Source organism: Aethalodelphis obliquidens, unplaced genomic scaffold, assembly GCF_003676395.1.
Source record: "Aethalodelphis obliquidens isolate GAN/ISIS:26980383/991018 unplaced genomic scaffold, ASM367639v1 scaffold60, whole genome shotgun sequence".
NCBI lineage: Eukaryota > Metazoa > Chordata > Mammalia > Artiodactyla > Delphinidae > Aethalodelphis > Aethalodelphis obliquidens.
Genome location: NW_020838004.1, coordinates 9423317 through 9445013, shown reverse-complemented (window position 1 = coordinate 9445013; position 21697 = coordinate 9423317). Strand labels below are relative to the sequence as shown.

The 21697-nt window shown below is 34.2% G+C and overlaps 1 protein-coding gene across 1 annotated transcript in view; it reads right to left on the bottom strand.

Annotated features, from left to right (window-relative positions):
- CNTN5 (contactin 5) overlaps positions 1–21697 on the bottom strand; it is a 514136-nt gene that overhangs the window by 351856 nt on the left and 140583 nt on the right. The window lies entirely within an intron of this gene.

Sequence of the window (21697 nt, the reverse complement as noted above, 5' to 3'; positions counted from 1 at the left end):
TGAGATAATATTTGAAGAGATTATAGATAAAAATTTCCCTAACATGTGAGGGGAAATAGCCACCCAAGTCCAGGAAACTCAGAGAGTCCAAGACAGGATAAACCCAAAAAGAAACATGCTGAGACACATAGTAATCAAATTGACAAAAATTAAAGGCAAAGAAAAATTATTAAAATCATCAAGGGAAAACCAACAAATAATATACAAGGGAAATCTCATAAGGTTAACAGCTGATTTCTCAGCAGAAACTCTACAAGCCAGAAGGGAGTGGCACAATATATTTAAAGTGATGAAAGAGAATAACCTACAACCAAGATTACTCTACCCAGCAAGGATCTCATTCAGATTTGATGGAGAAATCAAAAGCTTTACAGACAAGCAAAAGCTAGGGAATTCAGCACCATCAAGCCAGCTCTAAAACAAATGCTAAAGGAACTTCTCTAAGTGGGAAACACAAGGGAAGAAAAGGACCTACAAAAACAAACCTAAAACAATTCAGAAAATGGTCATAGGAACATACATATCAATAATTACCTTAAACATGAATGGATTAAATACTCCAACCAAAAGACACAGGCTTGCTGAATGGATACAAAAACAAGACCCATGTATATGTTGTCTACAAGAGACCCACTTCAGACCTAGGGAAACATACAGACTGAAAGTAAGGGGATGGAAAAAGATATTCCATGTAAATGGAAATCAAAAGAAAGCCGGAGTAGCAATACTCATATCAGATAAAATAGACTTTAAAATAAAGAATGTTACAAGAGACAAAGAAGAACACTACATAATGATCAAGGGATCAAGCCAAGAAGAAGATATAACAATTATAAACATATATGCACCCAACATAGGAGCACCTCAATACATAAGGCAAATGCTAACAGCTATAAAAGAGGAAATACACAGTAACACAATAATAGTGGGGGAATTTAGCCCATCACTTATATGAATGGGCAGATCATCCAGACAGGATATTAATAAGGTAACACAAGCTTTAAGTGACACAATAAACCAGATAGATTTAATTGTTATTTGTAGGACATTCCATCCAAAAACAGCAGATTACAGTGACTTCTCAAGTGCACATGGAATATTCTCCAGGATAGATCACACCTTGGGTCACAAATCAAGCCTCAGTAAATTTAAGAAAATTAAAATCATATCTAACATCTTTTCCAACAACAATGCTATGGGGTTAGAAATTAATTACAAGGAAAAAAAAGTAAAAAACACAAATACATGGAGGCTAAACTATACATTACTAAATAACAAAAAGATAACTGAAGAAATCAAAGAGGAAATAAAAAAAAATACCTAGAGACAAATAACAATGAAAACATGAAGATCCAAAACATATGGAATGCAACAAAAGCAGTTCTAAAAGGGAAGTTTATAGCAATAAAATCCTACCTCAAGAAACAAGAAAAATCTCAAATAAACAATCTAACCTTACATCTAAAGGAACTAGAGAAAGAAGAAAAAAAAAACAAACCCAGATTTAGCAGAAGGAAAGAAATCATAAAGATCAAAGCAGAAATAAATGAAACAGAAACAAAGAAAACAGTAGCAAAGATCAATAAAACTAATATCTCCTTCTTTGAGAAGATAAACAAAATTGATAAACCTTTAGCCAGACTCATCAAGAAAAAGAGAGATAGGACTCAAATCAATAAAATTAGAAACAAAAATGGAGAAGTTGCAGTGGAAACTGCAGAACTACAAAGCATCATAAGAGACTAATACAAGCAACTCTATGCCAATAAAATTGGCAACATGGAAGAAATGGACAAATTCTTAGATAGGTATAACCTTCCAAGACTGAAAGAGGAAGAAATAGAAAATGTGAACAGACCGATCACAATTAATGAAATTGAAACTGTGATTAAAAATGTTCCAACAAACAAAAGTCTAGGACCAGATGGCTTTACAGGTGAATTCTATCAAACATTTAGAGAAGAGCTAACACCTATCCTTCTCAAATTCTTCCAAAAAATTGCAGAGTAAGGAACACTCCCAAACTCATTCTACAAGGCCACCATTATCCTGATACCAAAACCAGACAAAGATACTACAAAAAAAGAAAATTGCCAACCACTATCACTGATGAACATAGATGCAAACATTCTGAACAAAATACTAGCAAACAGAATCCAACAACATATTAAAAGGATCATACACCATGATCAAGAGGGATTTATCTCAGAAAAGCAAGGATACTTCAATATATGCAAATCAATCAACGTCATACACCATATTAACAAATTGAAGAATGAAAACCATATGATCATCTCAATAGAAGCAGGAAAAGCTTTGATAAAATTCAACACCCATTTATGATAAAAACTCTCCAGAAAATAGGCATAGAGAAACCTACCTCAAAATAATAAAGGCCATATATGACAAACCCACATTCAGCATCATTCTCAATGATGAAAAATTGAAAGCATTTCCTCTAAGATCAGGAAGAAGACAAGGATGTTCACTCTTGCCACTGTAATTTGACATAGTCTTGGAAGTCATAGCCATGGCAATCAGAGAAGAAAAAGAAATAAAAGGAATCCAAATTGGAAAAGAAGTAAAACTGTTACTGTTTGCAGATGACATGGTACTCTACATAGAGAATCCTAAATATGCCACCAGAAAAATACTAGAGCTAATCAATGAATTTGGTAAATTAGCAGGATACAAAATTAATGCACAGAAATCACTTGCATTCCTATACACTAACAACAAATGATCAGAAAGAGAAATTAATGAAACAATCCCACTCACCACTGCAGAAAAAAGAATAAAATACCAAGGATTAAACCTACCTATGGAGGTAAAAGACCTGTACTCAGAAAACTATAACACATTGATGAAAGAAATCAAAGAAGACATAAACAGATGGAGAGATATAGCATGTTCTTGGATTGGAAGAATCAATATTGTGAAAATAACTGTACTACCCAAAGCAATCTACAGATTTAATGCAATCCCTATCAAATTACCAATGGCATTTTTTACAGAACAAGAACAAAAACTCTTAAAATTTGTATGGAGACATGAAAGACCCTGAATAGCCAAAGCAATCTTGAGGGGGAAAAATGGAGCTGGAGGAATCAGATTCCCTGACTTCAGACTATACTACAAAGCTACAGCAATCAAGACAATATGGTACTGGCACAAAAACAGAAATATTGATCAGTGGAACAGGGTAGAAAGCTCAGAGATAAACCCATGCACCTATGGTCACCTAATCTATGACAGAGAAGGCAAGAATATACAATGGAGAAAAGACAGTCTCTTCAGTAAGTGGTGCTGGGAAAACTGGACAGCTACATGTAAAAGAATGAAATTAGAATACTCCCTAACATCATGCATAAAAATAAACTCAAATTGATTAAAGACCTAAACTGAGGTCCAGACACTCTAAAACTCTTTGAGGAAAACATAGGAAGAACACTCTTTGACATAGAGCACAGGAAGATCTGTTTTGACCCACCTCCTAGAGTAATGGAAATAAAAACAAAAATAAACAAATGGGACCTAATGAAACTTCAAAGGTTTTGCACAGCAAAGGAAACTATAAACAATATGAAATGACATCCCTCAGAATGGGAGAAAATATTTGCAAATGAAGCAACGGACAAAGGATTAATCTCCAAAATATATAAACAGCTCAAGCAGCTCAATATTAAAGAAATAAACAACCCAATCCAAAAACTGGCAGAAGACCTAAATAGACATTTCTCCAAAGAAGATATATAGATGGCCAAGAGGCACAGAAAAAGCTGCTCAAAATCACTTATTATTATAGTAATGCAAATCAAAACTACACTGAGGTATCACCTCACACCTGTTAGAATGGGCATTATCAGAAAATCTACAAATAACAAATGCTGGAGAGGGTGTGGAGAAAAGGAAACCCTCTTGCACTGTTGGTGGGAATGTAAATTGATACAGCTACTATGGAGAGCAGTATGGAGGTTCCTTAAAAAAACTAAAAGTAGAATTACCATATGACCCAGCAATCCCACTACTGGGCATATCCCCAGAGAAAACCATATGCATCCCAATAGTCACTGCAGCACTATTTACAATAGCCAGGTCATGGAAGTAACCTAGATGCCCATCAACAGATGAATTAATAAAGAAGTTGTGGTACATATATACAATGGCATATTACTCAGCCATAAAAAGGAATGAAATTGGGTCATTTGTAGAGATATGGATGGACCTAGAGACTGTCATACAGAGTGAAGTAAGTCAGAAAGAAAAAGAAATATCGTATATTAATGCATACATTGGAATCTAGAAAGATGGTACAGATGAACACATTTGCAAGGCCTAAATATAGACACAGATGTAGAGAACAAATGTATGGACACCAAGCGGGGAAAGTGGAGGTGGGGGTGGTTGTGGTGGGATGAATTGGGAAATTGGCATCGACATTTATACTTAATATGTATAAAATAGATAAGTAAAAAAAAAAAGAGGCCCAACAGAGTCCGTTTGCCCCTTGTGCCATGTCTGCAATGCAGAAGAGGGCCTTCCCCAGACATGCTGATACCTTGATCCTGGACTCCATCTCCCACAACTATGAAAAATAAATTTCTGTTTATTAGCAAAAATGAATAAATAAATAAAACCTATCATTTGGATCTGTGATAAGATAAAAGAAAATTTAATAAAATGTGGTATGTAGAAAAAAATAATGTTTACTTTAGTTTAAATAATTTACCTCTTTCTTTCAAAGATGAAAGGGCTGAGTCAAAGAGGTCAAGTAACTGGTTCAAAGTCCTATTGAAAGCTGTTAGTGGAAATAGGGCAAAATAGGTGTTTTCTCACCTTAAGTTTCCAGTTATTTTCTTGACATCACTCTGTTGAGGAATTTCAATCACAGAGTGTAAGAGTACAGGCATATCACATGTACTATTTCAATCATTAACTGCCTGCCATGGATATTTGGTTTATTTCAGCTGTAATTTTTAATATCTCAAGTCATATACAGCTTAGCTCATAATTTCTTTTTCTCTGGTATTATTTGATGGTGAAAGGAAAGGGAAATAGTCTTATAAGACACATAGGTAAAGATCAAAATATTAGGCTTATCTCTTCAATCAAGGTAGCTCTTTTATTTTTTGATCACTCCAGTATTAAGCTAAATATGCTCAACAGACACTATACTGTGTCTTCATCTCCTTCCCCACACCTGTTTCTTCTGGCTTAATTGGCTGCCCTACTTTGGAATTACATGTCAGTAGAAGATGACCTCAAATTACTCTAATTCCTAATAAAGAGAAGCCTTCCATCTGAGAGCACATTACTCTCCCATGTCTTCATGGTTGTTGCTTTTCTTATTTATTCCAATTACTTACAAAGAGCTAGGGTGCTTTTCCCTAAGTAGAATGCAATTTAGAGCAGTGTTTCTCCAAGTGCATTGGCAGAATAAAGAGCCAATGACTTCAGAATAATCTGGAAAATTTACTAAAATTTCAGGCTATCGGTTTCAATTCCATGCCTAGTGATACATAATCTTTGTGTATACACAAAGATATTTCTCTTGATGATTTTATGTACATTAAAGAAATTCAAAGTTGGACCTACCTTGATTCTGATTTTTATCATGTTACTTGTCATGCGGGGATTAGAGTGTAGCAGACTAAAATGGCTAAAAAAATGGCATACGGAGGGTCTACAATCATATTGTATTCATTAATGGCTTGCCCTAACAGTAATACAAATTATATTTAACTTGTACTGGCACTCACACTAGAGCTGTTTTTCTCCCTGATTGTCTAGACATCAGTTCTGACTGGTCAGTGTCCAGGAGATAGCACTTGTTAAATAAATATTTCAAATGGCATTTCCATCTGACACTCACAGTAATGTCATGTCTAGGGTCAAGAATTCATGCTCAGTAGGTCTTAAAAATTTGACTTAGCTAATTATCTAAAAAGGTTTGGCTGGTAATCTTCTTATGTTCAAATAATGAGTATTTACATTTTTGTCTTCATTGCCTATGCCAATTGTACTCAACAACTGTTTCTTGTCTTCCAAGAATAGCAACTATTTTTTCAATGTTTTTTTGGGGAAGTGCTTCTTCCATCTTCTCTAACCATGAAAGTTAAATGAGAGCCACTATCTTCCTATAAGTTCTGCTGTTGTTATTAACTTGTTATGGGCATCTGACCAGTTAGACTACCTGTTTATCCTGGACACAATATTTGATTCATGGACGGGCGGCTGAGGTTGGCATTTTTAAGCCAAGGACCAGGAGCCCAAGTCTCACTTTCTCCTTCATGGCAAAAAAGAGCCTGCATGTCTGAGAGCCACTGGAACCTCCACAAGTGGAAGGAGGTAATCTGTCATTGAAGAGAATTAAGCCAATTTAGATAGGATTAAGCCAAGGCAGATAGAGGAGAGATGAAAAAAAGAGTACTAGTAGCATGTCAGTTCTACTTGGGATTTAGCTTCTTTCCCTTCTCTCAGTTAAATAAAATGAATTCCCTATTTTGTTTAAGTTATTTCAAGTTGGGTTTCTCAGTTACAGCCAAAAAGAGTTCTGGCTGATACCTCATTGAGCTCAGCACAACCAGTGGTGACCCTTTGTCAGGTTCTATCTCATAATTTATCTTGATTCTGAGTCTATCATACTCTAGATTAGGCAAAGGCAAGATGGAGTGGTGGAGGGATAGGGGCCAAGACAAATCAATATATACAATGTGTCCTATTTTAAAACATTGTACCATTTAATTATGAATGTAAATTCTAATAGAGGATACAAATATTCTATATCTATATCTATATATCTACCTATCTCCTAGTAAAAGAGGATGAATGAAATTAGAAAAGCACAAGATAAAGTATTATGGAAGTTGAGAGGAAGGAGAGATTATTGAGAAAAATGGGGAACTGCTTTAAGTGTATTGTGACAGTGGGATTGGAGTTGAAAATGTGGCTGTGGAGATTTAGTGACTTTCAAGTGGAAGGGACTATTAGCAAAGACATGGAAGTGAGATTCTGTCTGGAATTTTATCAGAAATTTAATTTTATTGGATTGAGTACAAAGGAGTAAAAGAGTAAGATGTGAGAAGGAGTAAGAGTGAGAGAGAAATTTCAAACATAAGTAGGAGCTAGATGATAAATAATATCAAGGAATGTTGTATTTCATCATTTGTGTATTAGAATGACTCAGCAGAGTCTTGATAAATTTGCACAAGCACTTGTTTGGAAAAATAGTTGCAACAATTGATAGGCATTGGATTTTATTTAGAGATAGCACCTGGAGTTATTATTTTCCATATTCATTGTTATCAGTGATTACATGTTGGTAAATTGAACACAATAAGTGTAATGAAGGTGTACCTAGGATAAGTATCAAAAAGAAGGCCTTATGAACTAAAATATAGTTTTCACATTATATGGTTTGAACATTTAAATGCATTGAAATGACTTAATGAAATGTCTTGGGGATTTCCCTTTATTTCATCAGAAATATATGTGATGAGAGGGGGAGAAAGGAAATGACTAAATAGTTCTCATTATGCCTACAGATATTGTGTCACAATACTGTACTCATCTTTTCAGGAAATATTAAATATCAACCTGTGATTGTAGATAAATGATGAAAATCCCAACTCCATTCCTGACTCTATTGAAACACGGAGGCAATGACGGAGCCTCTGTGGGTCCATTTTCTCACATATAATGAGAATCCTACCTGGTATTGTGGATTTAGAAATCTAGTAGTGGTGTGTCAGGGAATATATGTTACACATTAACAGATCCCTTTTTACTTACTGTACTCAAATAAGTTAAAAATTATAATCTGTGGAAATTTTAATCATTTAAACACGTGTCCAGAAGCCTTTTCAATTCCCTGATGAGCCCCTAAGTAACAATTTCACAAGCCTAGATAGATAGACAACATATTGCTCTCTCACTTCAAAAATTTTATATTACCCTGAATCATACTTTCTCAAGGTGAGTCATTGTTAGGTAAATAAAGAGATTGAAGGATCTCTTGGCAAAAGGAAATAAATAACTTACGCTGTCTTCAAATACATGCACAATTATGGCATTATTTACCTGGGGACATTAAGAAGAATCAGAGAGGTTTATTATTAGAAGATGTTTTTCATCACAACTATGTATATTCTGAAAATCAGAGAACAGAATCAGTGAAAAAAATCTGGAATAGATTTTTTTTCCCCTACCCAACCATCAAGAATATATCAATCAAGGTGTTGCCTCCTATTGTAATCGCTTTCCTCTGATTACTGAATTTTAAGGCATATTTTCTTCTGCAGGTTATGCCACAGTGACTTAAGGAAATATACCCATCTCTCACCATCACCATCTGAGGGCTCATTCCCTGTGCATCAATAACTTGGAAAAATAACTTATGAAAGTAAAGTCTAAAGAAACAACCATATATATATGAAAAAACATATGAGCTCCCTAGCATTAAAATAATAGGATAGAAAGAGCAAACTTAAAATTTTGATAACTAAAGGTTGAATATTCACTTTGAATCAGAAGTATGTTGAAAAGTTGTCCTTCCTTAAAAAAAATATTTTGGTTATTTTTATAAATTTGTATTCACAAATAAAATTGCAGAAACTTCTCTGTAAATATATCTACATAACATATATATATATATATATATATATCTTTATAATAAGTCCATTATTTAAAACTCATGGTTGTTTTTTTTTTCTCAAGTTTTCTTTGACTTTGTGAAGCGTGTGTTACTTACTTACTAGCAAGTGAGTAAAATATGATAGATAGATTGGGGAGAAACAGATTTAAGAGCGTACAGGGAAAATGTTTATAATGGGTGACTCTGTAATCTAAGCTAGAGAGGGAAGGCACCTGAGGCCACGAAGCTGTGGCAGACAGTGAAATAGTGGATTAATCAAAGGACTGGGGAGCCTGAGGGGTTGAAAAATTGTTTGCATGGAAAGTGATAAACAGAATTATTTGGACAGAAAGGAGGCTATGAGCAAAGAGCTGTTTACTTAAAATTGAAATTTTGATGAATGCAGAATGATTGGTAATGGAAAAATTCTGGCTATTACCTTCGTAATGGGTGGCTAAGGTGGGAAGGAGTACAAGTTCATGGGAAGCAAGGAGATTAAGACACTGAGAGGTCAGGACGCTGAAAGGATCATTGATGTGAATACAGATGACACCAAGACAGAATATAAGATCTTCTGTAAACGAGAAAGACTGAACTAAAAAGATGAGAGATTATTGCATTAGAGTTGATTGCAACTCCTGAAAAGCATGCTTTGGATCCTTTCTCTTTATTTATTGTCAATATTTTGTAGTTTTCCACTCACAGACTTCAATGTTCTAGTCTTAAGTTATCTTTTCAAATTTACTCTCACTCTTCCCCTTCATGCATCCAATATTTTATATAACAGAAATGCTTTGTATTTTCAAAACATAATTCATCCTTAACTGATGTTGAACCTTCACATATGTTGTTGGTCCTTATCTAAATCTTAGTTTATCAATAAAGTTCACTTCAAATTCTATCTCATCAAAAGAAGAAGAAGAAGAAAAAGAAGAAGAAGAAGAAGGAGAAGGAGAAGGAGAAAGAGAAGAAGGAGAAGAAGGAGAAGAAGGAGAAGTGGAAGAGGGAATGGGAGAGAGGGAAGGGAGAGGGGGAGTGCAGAAAATTTTATTTTAGTGTAGAAAACTTCTGTAATTCCTCCTGCAAGAAATTTTGTCCCGTACTTCTGGATTACCATAGTATTTTATTTCTTATGATACTAATTATGTTCTACCTTGTATTAAAGTTATTTGTGTACAGCTATTCCAATTATCTTATTGGTCAAAACCATCATCATTAAATCTGAATAAACTTTACTATCTAACCCAGTCCTACCCCTAATTCTCCTTTAGTCTGTCTTTCTTTCTGATGTCTTTGTAACTTGTCCTTTGAAATACCAGGTAATTATAAGCAAACATATTTTTGTACAGCTGTTTTAACTCCTCACTCTATCTCTTTGTCAAAGAGAAACCTGCATTTTTCCCCTACTGCATTCATTTGACTTTCATTAGTCAATGGAAGAATAGAGTTGGGGTATACTGTCAATACTTTCCTTTCTCCAAAAAGCTATTCAAGACCCTGATCAACATTTGAATGTGTTAGTCTGTCTTTTCTACTACTACTAGAGTTATGGCTACATTTCACTCTTTGGGTCAGCCTGGATTTCATGGCCCATAAGTTTCTCCTATTGAATACTAGGTTTCATTTTCCTATGAAAATTTTGATCTACTATCTTGGATTGGTTCTAAGAAACAGTTTCTTTACTTCTTATTTGAATATGAGAGTGCTTCAGGAGCAAAGTAAGGAATTTTGTAATATTCTTTCTAGTATCTCTTGTATCTTTCTAGTATCTCTTCCTGTTTTTTTCCACAGACATAATCTTAATTTTAATTCAAAGCTTCACTACCTTGATCTTGATCATTGGTATTCTTGGCCCCTGATTCTGCAGTCTTTTCCATCTAATCTATTCTGTACAATGACTCCAGCTTGATCTTTGTAAAACACCGTTATCATCATATTTTCCTTTCTTTAAAAAATCTCCTATTACCTTATGGGTAAAATTCAAACTCCTTTACATTTTGGCATGTAAAGCCCTAAAAATCTGCTCCAAAGCTAACTTTTCAATCTTAGTTGCCTCTTGACCATTATAAGTCCACTGCTTTGGTTAAACTGTTTCTGAAATGGGACATTAACTCATTTGTTATATTGAAGTTATCAACCCATATGTACACTCAAAGACTCTCCATTAACAAGGCTGGATTGAATTTCTTTTCTTCAAGAATATCTTCTATTCTCACAGTAGACCACAATGATGGATTCATCCTATAAATTCTTAAAGCATTCAAAATTATATAAATATACTATTTACACTTCCCATCTCTACTTAGTCATGTTTTATTTAAAGTTTTGTGTTTGCATGTCTTATTTCTCTATAATGAGATAGATAATTTATTGGTGGCTAGAGCCATGCCCTGCACTTAGTTTTGGGTCATACAGGTTTGGATCATGGGAGGTTCATGAACATTAATAGTCTTAGTCTACCACTAGCCAAGTGATAGGGGCTAGTGTTTGAGCACGAACTATATATGCAGGCATAGAATGACAACTAATCTTCAAATTCTTTCCAGAATTTATCATTTATCAGGACTGGAAAAATATCATAAAGCTTCCAGAATTTCCTCCAAATCCTCATAGGTAGTTTCAGATTTCAATGTCATTTGGGAAGAAAAATTTAATTTTTCAGTTTTTGATTTTATATAGATGTATACATGTGTATATGACAAAAAAAGATATAATATTTTTAAATGGATTAACCCATTAATATATTATAGCACTGTTTATTCCTTGTTCACTAAAGAGATTTATCTTAGATCTTTAACACTGATGAAAAGAGACCCTGTCTTAATGATGAACTGTTAATGGTGATGAATAAATCACAATGTATTTGAGTTTTCATGCCTTTCTTTTCACAAAATAACCTATTTGACTAGACAACATACAACAGTAGAAAAATATTAATACATTTCCTTATTATCCTTTATGGTTGAACATATTAGCCAGTATTAAGCCAAAATAGAGGACAAAAATATTTTGACCACAAGGTAACAATAATTATTGAATATAACTGTCCGGGTGTGAGTGAATGCTTTTAGAAGCGAACCTGAAGTAGGACTGTACCTATAGCTAAGTGTTCACTGCAAACACGCTGGTTACACAAATGTTGCATTTCTAACACTGAAAAGTCTTTGGAAATCTGCTTTTTTTTAAAGTTACATATCACCTTATCCCAGTTCAACAAATCTGCTTGTTCCACAGGCTTAAATATGTTTGGTAAGTCAAGGTTTGGGGAAGTAATCAATTATTGATAGATACAATTATGATTTGTAAAGTCTTTGTTTTTTTTTTTAATTCTAGTTGTATTATTTTTTCATATTGCCAATAACTGAATTTGTGAAAGATTTTTTGGTCACATTTTTAGAAGATTACCAAAGTTGTAGAGATAAATTAAAACCTAAAACTACAATGAGAGACTTAGTATGGCACTCAGGTCATGCATTAATCACTGTTGAAAGTATAATGATAATATAGCAATGAAAATAATACCTAATCCATATATGGGATTTATTACATACAAGGTACCTTTCTAAGTCCTTTAGATGTATCAACTCTGATCCCTACAATCCCCTGAACTGGTCTAATAATTACCTTCTTTTTACCTCTGAGAAGACTGAATTAGAAAGGTTAAAAAATTGTCCAAAGTCATGGCTATTAAATGTTACACCCAGGATTTGAATTCATGACATCCGGCTGCAGAGTTTATGCTGTTCTCCATAATGCTAAGTAATTTGTGAATTGTATTCCATGTGTTTTGCCATAAATCAGCACTTTGGAGGCAAAGATATTTTTCCATAGAAAATTGTTAAGTAATGGTTTAGTTTAACTCACAAAATATTACCTAGTTCATAAAATGTGATCTAAATAAATTTAGATCATGATTGACATAACACAAGAAGATAAATTACTTCTCCTCCCTACACATGCTTTTTCATAGTTTCAGAGCCAGCCTCAGACAAAAAATTGAAAGATGTACTGTTTTTATATTCTACTTCTTTTTATTTACCTTTCTTCTCTTGTTCCTTTGGGTATGCTTTTCCCTCTGTCCATAATGCCAGCCCAGAATTGAGGCAATTGACAAACTCCTATTCTCTTTCAGCACTGCACTCGAATGTCAACTCCACACTGAAAATTCTCTGGATGGCCCTGTGGAGTTAGTGCCTGTCCTCTTGGTGCCTTTGACATATGATGCTTCTTGATTTTACCTTTTGCACATTGTGATATCAGAACCATCACCTTGTCTATTTTCCCTATTAGACCAAGTGTTCTTTGAGGATCAGAGGGTGTGTTATTCTTGCATCCTCAGCACCAAAAATACTGTGAACTGTGCCAGAGACTTTAGGTTCATGAATATTTTAATCTTTACAACAATCTCAAGGCTGTTGTATGAATAAAGAAACTAAGGTTTAGAAAGGGTAGGTGGCATAGTTAAAAATGAGGCAGAATTGGGATTACAAAATAATTAAATCTGCCAGAATAGCTCTCTGTCTGACCCCATTCTTTTAAGTGATGCCAAATTCCTTCCTATTATCCTTCACATCCTATCCAACTCTTTTCCCAAATAACACTTATTCCTTTCTTCCTGGGAAATTATCACAGGTAGATGTTCAAAAGCAAAATGATACGATTTAACTGATATATATTAAAGTAAAATGTACTGATCTCTGATTTTCTCTGTGGCATCTTATTTTTTAAAGCATGATGCTTATTCACTTAAATGACTGTTTAATTAGTGGAATTTATCTCACGTGGTATACGTTTTATGCCACAGGGGAGGAAGACATTGTAGACAATGGGTCTGCTATGTTTGGCCAAATCTGTCTGAGAATCCATTTCTGAGGTTAGAGCCTCAAAATTGTTCCCACTGCTTTTTTCTTTTTAACTTGTTTTCTGCTTTCACTCACTTCTGAATTTCAAATTCTCTAAAAACTTCTTGAGGACATGTCTTTTGCTTAAACAAAGGCAAAAATCAGAAGGGCCTATGGCAGTGACCAACTTATGGTAGGACAGCTATTTATACATATGAATCATTTTCAAGTTGGTCATCTGTAAGGTTTGTACTACATGTATTTGATCATCAAGTTGTCAGGGTGACAGCAAAATATTTCTCTATGTTGGCTTTAATTTATTTATTAAGCCAGTGAGTAACACAAATATTCTTTAGGATCCTGGATTTGGTGAAGTCTTCATTTTCTTTTCCTTTATAGTTAAATTTTTAACATTCTGACATTAAAAAAAAAACCCTACCTTTAATGAAAAAAGTGTGCTATAATATTAAGTAGAACCAACTAATTATTAAGAAAATTAGGCTATGTATTCTCTTGACAGCTATTTTGATAGATAATTAACATACAATATAGCAGGCAACCTTACATTCTCTATAGATGAATTCTGTCATTCCCAAAGATGAGCATAACCCCAATTTTACTGAAACAGGTTACTCCTTTCTTGCTATCTAATTTCATATATTTGATGGATATTCTCTTTCTTGATAAATTGAGAAAAAAAATCCTCACATCATCTAGGGATGAAATTGGAAAGAAGCAAAGATTGCTTCTATGATAGGTGGGCTATTCATACAGAGGATCGTCTCTAACCATACCCTTTAAATTTTATTTTAGGTAATATTGATAAAGTAATCCAAGACCCCAATTTGGCATTGAAATCATAAGGAAGGCATAATGATACAGTGGAAAAAACACTATGACCTTGGGAGGGTCCCTTAACCAGTTGGTAACTGAGCAATAAAGTATAATATTTAGCAGGTTACTCTTTAGAGTCATAGACACATAGGTTAAGAGGACTTGCTACCTGTTTGTATGACAGATTGTTTAACTGTAATAGAAAGATAAACTCAAATGCTGTATTGTTGTGAAGATTAAATGAGAGGATGTATGAAATGCTTTCACCACTGCGCCTGTTGCATAGAAAGAATGTTAATCATTTTCAAACCTTCCACTTATGCAACAGCTATCTCCCTGACACAGCACTGTGATACAAGGGTTATAAAATAGTAAGATGAATCATTCAGTTTCAAAATATTTTAAATAATGGCAAGATTATATTGGTGTAAGTAAATTGCCTCCCAGTATGTCTACTCTGAAGAACATAACACTCAATTGAATATATGAGTTCCAGTACATTTGTTTAAAAAAAAAAAGTCTTGTTATTTTATGATAAATTTGCAAAATATCTCATTGGAGTGAACTGTGGAAGAAACACTTCTAAATATTACAAATGACTTTCCAGAAGCAGTAGTTTTAGAGCCCACAATATCCTGGATGTGATTTTTAGCACTGGATGATAAAAGTGATCACAAAATAAGAATATAATTCAATAAAGAAAGATATAAATAAGGATATAAATTCAATAACCTTGAAGGATAAGGGGAATCTTAAAATATCCACTGTAGAGTTATTCAGTTTTAGACAAATTAACTGAGACAAAATGTGAGAATTAGTTCAGGAGAAAAAAAATGGAAGGAAATCATTTAAAATGATTCATAAAGAGACTTAAGGTTATTTTTAAATACCTTATTTGATGCTCAGAGAAAAATCAGGTAGATCATATTAAGAATAGCAGTGCAAAGTAAGATAAGGAGAAATGGTAACTGTAGGATAATAGGCATCTTATTAATAATAGGAAGATTGTCTAAATAAAGTGAAAAGACCTATGTCACCTATGACAGCTCAATTATGAGAACACTCCTACAAAAACAGCATATTAATCTAAATTTCAATAATTACCTTAAAGGTGATCTAAAACTATGAATGAAATACATTTCAAATTATTCCAGAAACAATCGACCAACTGCAAAAATACTGTGACTGACAATCACTATAAAGTCACAGCTGCTTATGGAGATAAAAGAAAATGCCAGATGTTCCCTCACCTGCCTGGACATAAAATTTCCTAGTGATGCAGTCAAAAATAAATACCTCCAATCTCCACTGCAGGCCTACTAAATCAGAGTATCTAAGGGAAAGACCCAGGAACCTGAATTTTTACCAAGATTCTTCCTAACATAATTCTGTATAGTCTTTCATCCACCTTTTGTCTGGAAATCCTGTCTGGTACAAAGAAGAGCTTAAAATATATGAAGAGGTATGTAACATTAAAAAATTATACTTAGCAAGTAATGATTAGTGCAACAGTTCTCAATTGTTCTTAATATATGAAATATCTGGGATATGTCATGAAAATGCAGATTCCTAGGATTTATAGGCTGAGGACAACTTGCATGTAGATCTTAAATTACATCTTTCACCTAATCCTGTCTTTGAAGGAATAGCAGGAATAGAACAACCCCACTAATGGAGTCCAGGTGGTACATTTGAAGACCCAGGTTCTCCTGAGACCTCCCAAGGATGCAGCCTTAATTCTTAAAGACACTGCACAGTCCACACCTTACAACATTTAGTATAACATTAAAAATGCTGGTTTTTAGGACCACTCCAGAAATTCTGATTGTATAGATCTTGAGTATGGCCCAATATTTCCATTTTTTACAAGAACCCTAGATTATTCTCATTCAAGTGTTTGAGAATCACAGTATTAAATGCTGGCCTATTAGATGTAATTTTATAGATTTCCAAAAGCTTTTGATAATTTTATTAATAAATATTATTTAAAATTAAACAGACAGTGAATAGAAATAATATGAAGGAATATGTTTTGTCATGGCTGGTGAAATACCTTAGGTATGGGAAGCAACATGTTGGCAAAATGGAATAGTCCTCTGGGGTTGAGTTAGAGCTGGGATTTGCTGACTATTTTGTAAATTAATATTGGAATAATAAAATTCCAAAGTTTTAGATGGCACTGAGCTCTACTGGGTATTGAAATATCAAGCTGGCAAATATCATTTGCATGACGATATCATAAAGTTGTGGGTGGGTATTATGAAAGTGGCAGATGGATTTCAATATGGACAAACATAAGAAAATTCTTTTAGAATAAAATCTAAACCATACTTATTATCAGGTACATTTTATTCCTGTTTATTGTAACTAAAAAGTTGTGTGATTTTAGGCAAGTCATTCAAACATATGCAGTCAGAGCTAGGAATTAAAAGCGTATCTCAAAAAAAGAGAACAAAAAGAAAAGGAATTGAGTCAGAAAATTCTGGAGCAGTTTTTGATTGGAGATATGACTGAAGACAAGTGATAGAATATAAAACTTCTCCCAGTGCTACTACCCCTCACCCCAACCTCTATTAAAACCTCAGTTCTAGAATTGAGTTTGAATTTACACAGTAAACAACAGCAGCAACCACAAACAATACAGTAATCGAAACAGTCTAGGAAAGTAGTTCCTTACTGCAACTACCCACACACTAGTGAAATGCAGTGGCCCTTGTGTCATAAATACTGTGTGAATCACTAATTTTTACTAAAACTTACTATGTATTAGGCATTGTTCTAATCGCTTTGCATTTATTAATGCATTTAATCCTCACAATAACCCTATGAGAAAAGTATCCAGGCTATCCTCTGTTCAGATGAATAAACTGAAGCACAGGCAGGTTAAGTCTCTTGTCCAGGGATAAAGTAGGTGGTAAATCAAACCCAACTTTGTGACTGATTTACTTTAAACAAAATTAATAAAAATACATTCTAATTTAAATCTCTGTAATGATGCCACTCTCATGAACTTGCTTTCTGATAGCTTCCTTGATTGATGGTAAAGGAAATGGTGTTCCAGCTAGTTCACTGGCATTGCACCTAAAGCCTCTCTTGTGCTCTATAGCCTAGAATGTAGAAAAGCTCTTGAAAGTGAATTTTGGATAGTAACACTATTCACCTTCTGTGAATTGTAGGAAAAGTCATTTGAAAGCCACTGATCTAAGCAAGAGGCAAAAAGTGTTGTAATTAGAAGTATAAAGAAGGGGATAAATGAGAATGAAATTGCAGGTGTAGAATTCATAGGGCTTGCCAAGCCTATGGGTTATGTATGCAGTCACAAGATTAGGAGGATTCTAATTGATCCAGAAATATTTGTATTAGATGTTTAGAAGAAAAGTGATCTCACTAACAACAGATATCTGCTGAAGAAGTTAGTTTGTGGGAAATTCTAAATTGGAAACAGAAATAGAAGTGTCCACTAAAGACAAATATTTAGAAATATAGATGGGGCACAGGAGTAGAATTCTGGAGGAATACCTACATTTGGAAGGATAAGCTTTCTTAAGTCCTTTAGGGAAAAATGTTAAGTGTAAACAAACCAGACAAATGGGTGAATGGACACATCCAAACCAATAGCTAAGTGGAATGATTGATATAGGGGGCAGTTTTTTTGTGTTTTTTTTTTCCTTTAACATATTTATTGGAGTATAATTACTTTACAATGTTGTGTTAGTTTCTGCTGTATAACAAAGTGAATCAGTTATACGTATACATATATCCCCATATCCCCTTCCTCTTGCATCTCCCTCCCACCCTCCTTATCCCACCCCTCTTATCCCACCCCTCTAGGTGGTCGCAAAGTACCGAGCTGATCTCCCTGTGCTATGTGGCTGCTTCCCATTAGCTATCTAATTTACATTTGGTAGTGTATATAAGTCAATGTTATTCCCTCAGTTTGCCCCAGCTTGCCCTTCTCCCTCCCCATGTCCTCAAGTCCATTCTCTACGTCTGTGTCTTTATCCCTGTCCTGTCCCTAGGTTCACCAGAACCATTTTTTTTTAGATTCCATATATATGTGTTGGCATACGGTATTTGTTTTTCTCTGTCTGACTTATTTCACTCTGTATGACCCACTCTAGGTCCATCCACCTCACTACAAACAACTCAGTTTTGTTTCTTTTATGGCTGAGTAATATCGATTGTATCAACGTGCAACATCTTCTTTATCCATTCATCGATATAAGTGTCGATAGACACTTAGGTTTCTTCCATGTACTGGCTATTGTAAAGAGTGCTGCAATGAACGTTGGAGTACATGTGTCTTTTTGAATTATGCTTTTCGCAGGATATATGCCCAGTAGTAGTATTGCTGGGTCATATGGTAGTTCTATTTTCAGTTCTTTAAGGAACCTCCATACTGTTCTCCATAGTGGCTGTATCAATTTACATTCCCACCAACAGTGCAAGAGGGTTCCCTTTTCTCCACACCCTCTCCAGTATTTATTGTTTGTAGATTTTTTGATGATGGCCATTCTGACTGATGTGAGATGATACATCATTGTAGTTTTGATTTGCATTTCTCTAATGAGTAGTGATGTTGAGCATCTTTTCATGTGTTTGTTGGCAATCTGTAGATCTTCTTTGGAGAAATGTCTATTTAGATTTTCTGCCCATTTTTGGATTGGGTTGTTTGTTTTTATGATATTGAGCTGCATAAGCTTCTTGTATAGTTTGGAGATTAATCCTTTGTCATTTGCTTCATTTGTAAATATTTTCTTCCATTCTGAGGGTTGTCTTTTCATCTTGTTTATGGTTTCCTTTGCTGTGCAAAAGCTTTTAAGTTTCATTAGGTTCCATTTGTTTATTTTTGTTTTTATTTCCATTTCTCTAGGATGTGCTGTGATTTATGTTATAGAGTGTTCTGTCTACGTTTTCCTTTAAGAGTTTTATAGTGTCTGGCCTTACATATAGGTCTTTAATCCATTTTGAGTTTATTCTTTTGTATGGTATCAGGAAGTGTTCTGATTTCATTCTTTTAGATGTAGCTGTCCAGTTTTCCCAGCATCACTCTTGCTTCCTTTATCAAAGATAAGTTGATCATATGTGCGTAGGTTTACCTCTGGGCTTTCTACCCTGTTCCATTGATCTATATTTCTGTTTTTGTGCCAGTACCATACTGTCTTGATTACTGTAGCTTTGTAGTATAGTAGATTGAGGAGAGACAGTGAAAGGTACAGAGGAACCTATTCAGGGAAGTCTTCACCCAGGTAAATCAATAAAATAAAATATTTTCAGGTTTAAACAGATTTTCATAAGATGTCAAGAATGATGAATACTGAGAAAAAGCTGGTGAGTTTGATGAACAGATACTTGATGAATTTTGAGAAAACACCTTGAGTGGTGTGGTGAGGTTAAATGCCAGATTGCAGACCATGAGATGAAGAAAGGAAGTATAGCAATGGAGACAGTGTGTGTAGACTAGTCTGACAATAGGAAAGGAAGTCAGATTAAATTACTGAACATACATTTTCCACTCTTAAAAAGTAATTCAAAGTTCATGGTACCTTTCTTATGTTAAGAATGATATATTCACCATTACAATGTCAGTTATCAAAACTTTACATCCTTTGGGATTTTATTTCCTGAATGACAATAACAAGTTTTCATGTGGGAAACCAGAAAAAGCCTAAATTAGATTCATATTTAAGAAATTTATCTTATTATTTGTAAGCACTTATTAACTAATTCTTCAAAGTTTCTAAGACATATTAAGGGAGTTAATAAAATGATGCACATTGTTTTTCTTGATAAAAATTCTTATTTCCATAGATAGAAGTTCAAATTGTTTTCATAAGTCTGCTTGAGGAGAAATTGAATTGTGTGAAATGACTGATTGTCAAGGACATCTGAGAAAATTATTCATTTTATTCAGAAATCTTCCAATGATTTTTTGAAGTTTTTATTTAATTTGTAGCATATCAAGATTACAAGATTTCCAGAGAGACGCATAGCAAAATAAATAAAAGATTAATAAAAGCCAAGTAAGTTTCTTATATTCCTGCAGAACTTGACAAAAAACCTTAATGCTATTCAGCTTCTTTCACATAGATAAATATATTCTAGTAGGAGTTTTCTTTCACAAGCTTTCCCAGTTCCTTTGGAACAATCCATAAATTGAAAATTCTGAACAAAGATTAAAAGAAGAAAAAGTCTCCTGGGTTTAGGGTATAACATTTAATACCCACTAAAAAATTTAGAGGAGAAAAGGGAAATCTAAGAATACTCAAGGCCATTCCAATTGCCATATTTCCTGTGATAAACTGATCAGGAAATAAGAATGATTTTGCTGCATCTCACTGTTTGCTTGGCAAAACCAATTCAGGTACGAGAAATAGAGAGAATAGCACAGGATCCATTCAGTCTGTACTTTATCTGGAGCAAAGAAAACAGAGAGGATTGGAGTGAAGCAGGTATATGTTTTAATTGATGTTTATTCCATCAAACGTTGTTATTTCTGATTCAGTGACTGTGATCTTGGGTGCTGAATTACCAGCTGAATGCTGTTTAACAGCCAGTTCTCTGGGGTTGGAGGACAGTGAGAACTCTGATATGTAGCCTTTGCTACTTTTTATGTTGTAGATACTCCCATCATGGTTGATCTCAAGCTACCAAGATGTGAAGAGATGCACAACCAACTCCTGTAAGCAGGAACAAGCTAGTTCCAATACACTGCTAGAATAGCCATGAATATTCCAAAAGATAAGTAAGAAAACTGAATTGCTTCAGATTTCTCTTTGATGTTTGTATTAGTTTTCTGTGCCCTTGTATTAAGATCCTTAATCTCATCTGCAAAAATCCTTCTACTATATAAGGTAACATTCAAAATGTCCTGGAATTAGGATATGGACAACTTGGGGTCATTATTCAACCCACCACCATCTTCAAGGGTATACCATTTTTTATATTCTTCCATTGCTCTTAGGACCTGTCTTATTCAGTAGTGAATTAATGGGGTTGATTCATAAATTATGTAAGTATGCGATTCTGTGCATAATTCCCCCGACACAATTCTTAGTTTAAAAATAAACCTGTTGCCTACATATACATTCTTAGCTGATGACTTTGTCTGTAGTTCATTTAAAATAAATGCCATCAGACTTCCCACCACCAAATATTAGATTATCTGCATCTATAGTCATTTTTACTTTTCTCCCCACTGTGACAACTGATGAATTCTCTAACAAAGGTCAATCTTTCTGCATACATTCTGAATCTATTCCCATTCATTATCCAAGTTACTTCCTCAATTCTTTTTCTCGCTCCTGCCCTATCCAACTCCAGGGGTGGCAAAGGGCCCCAAGGACTGTTTTTCTTTTTCTTTCTTTTCTTTTTCTTTCGTTTTTTTTTT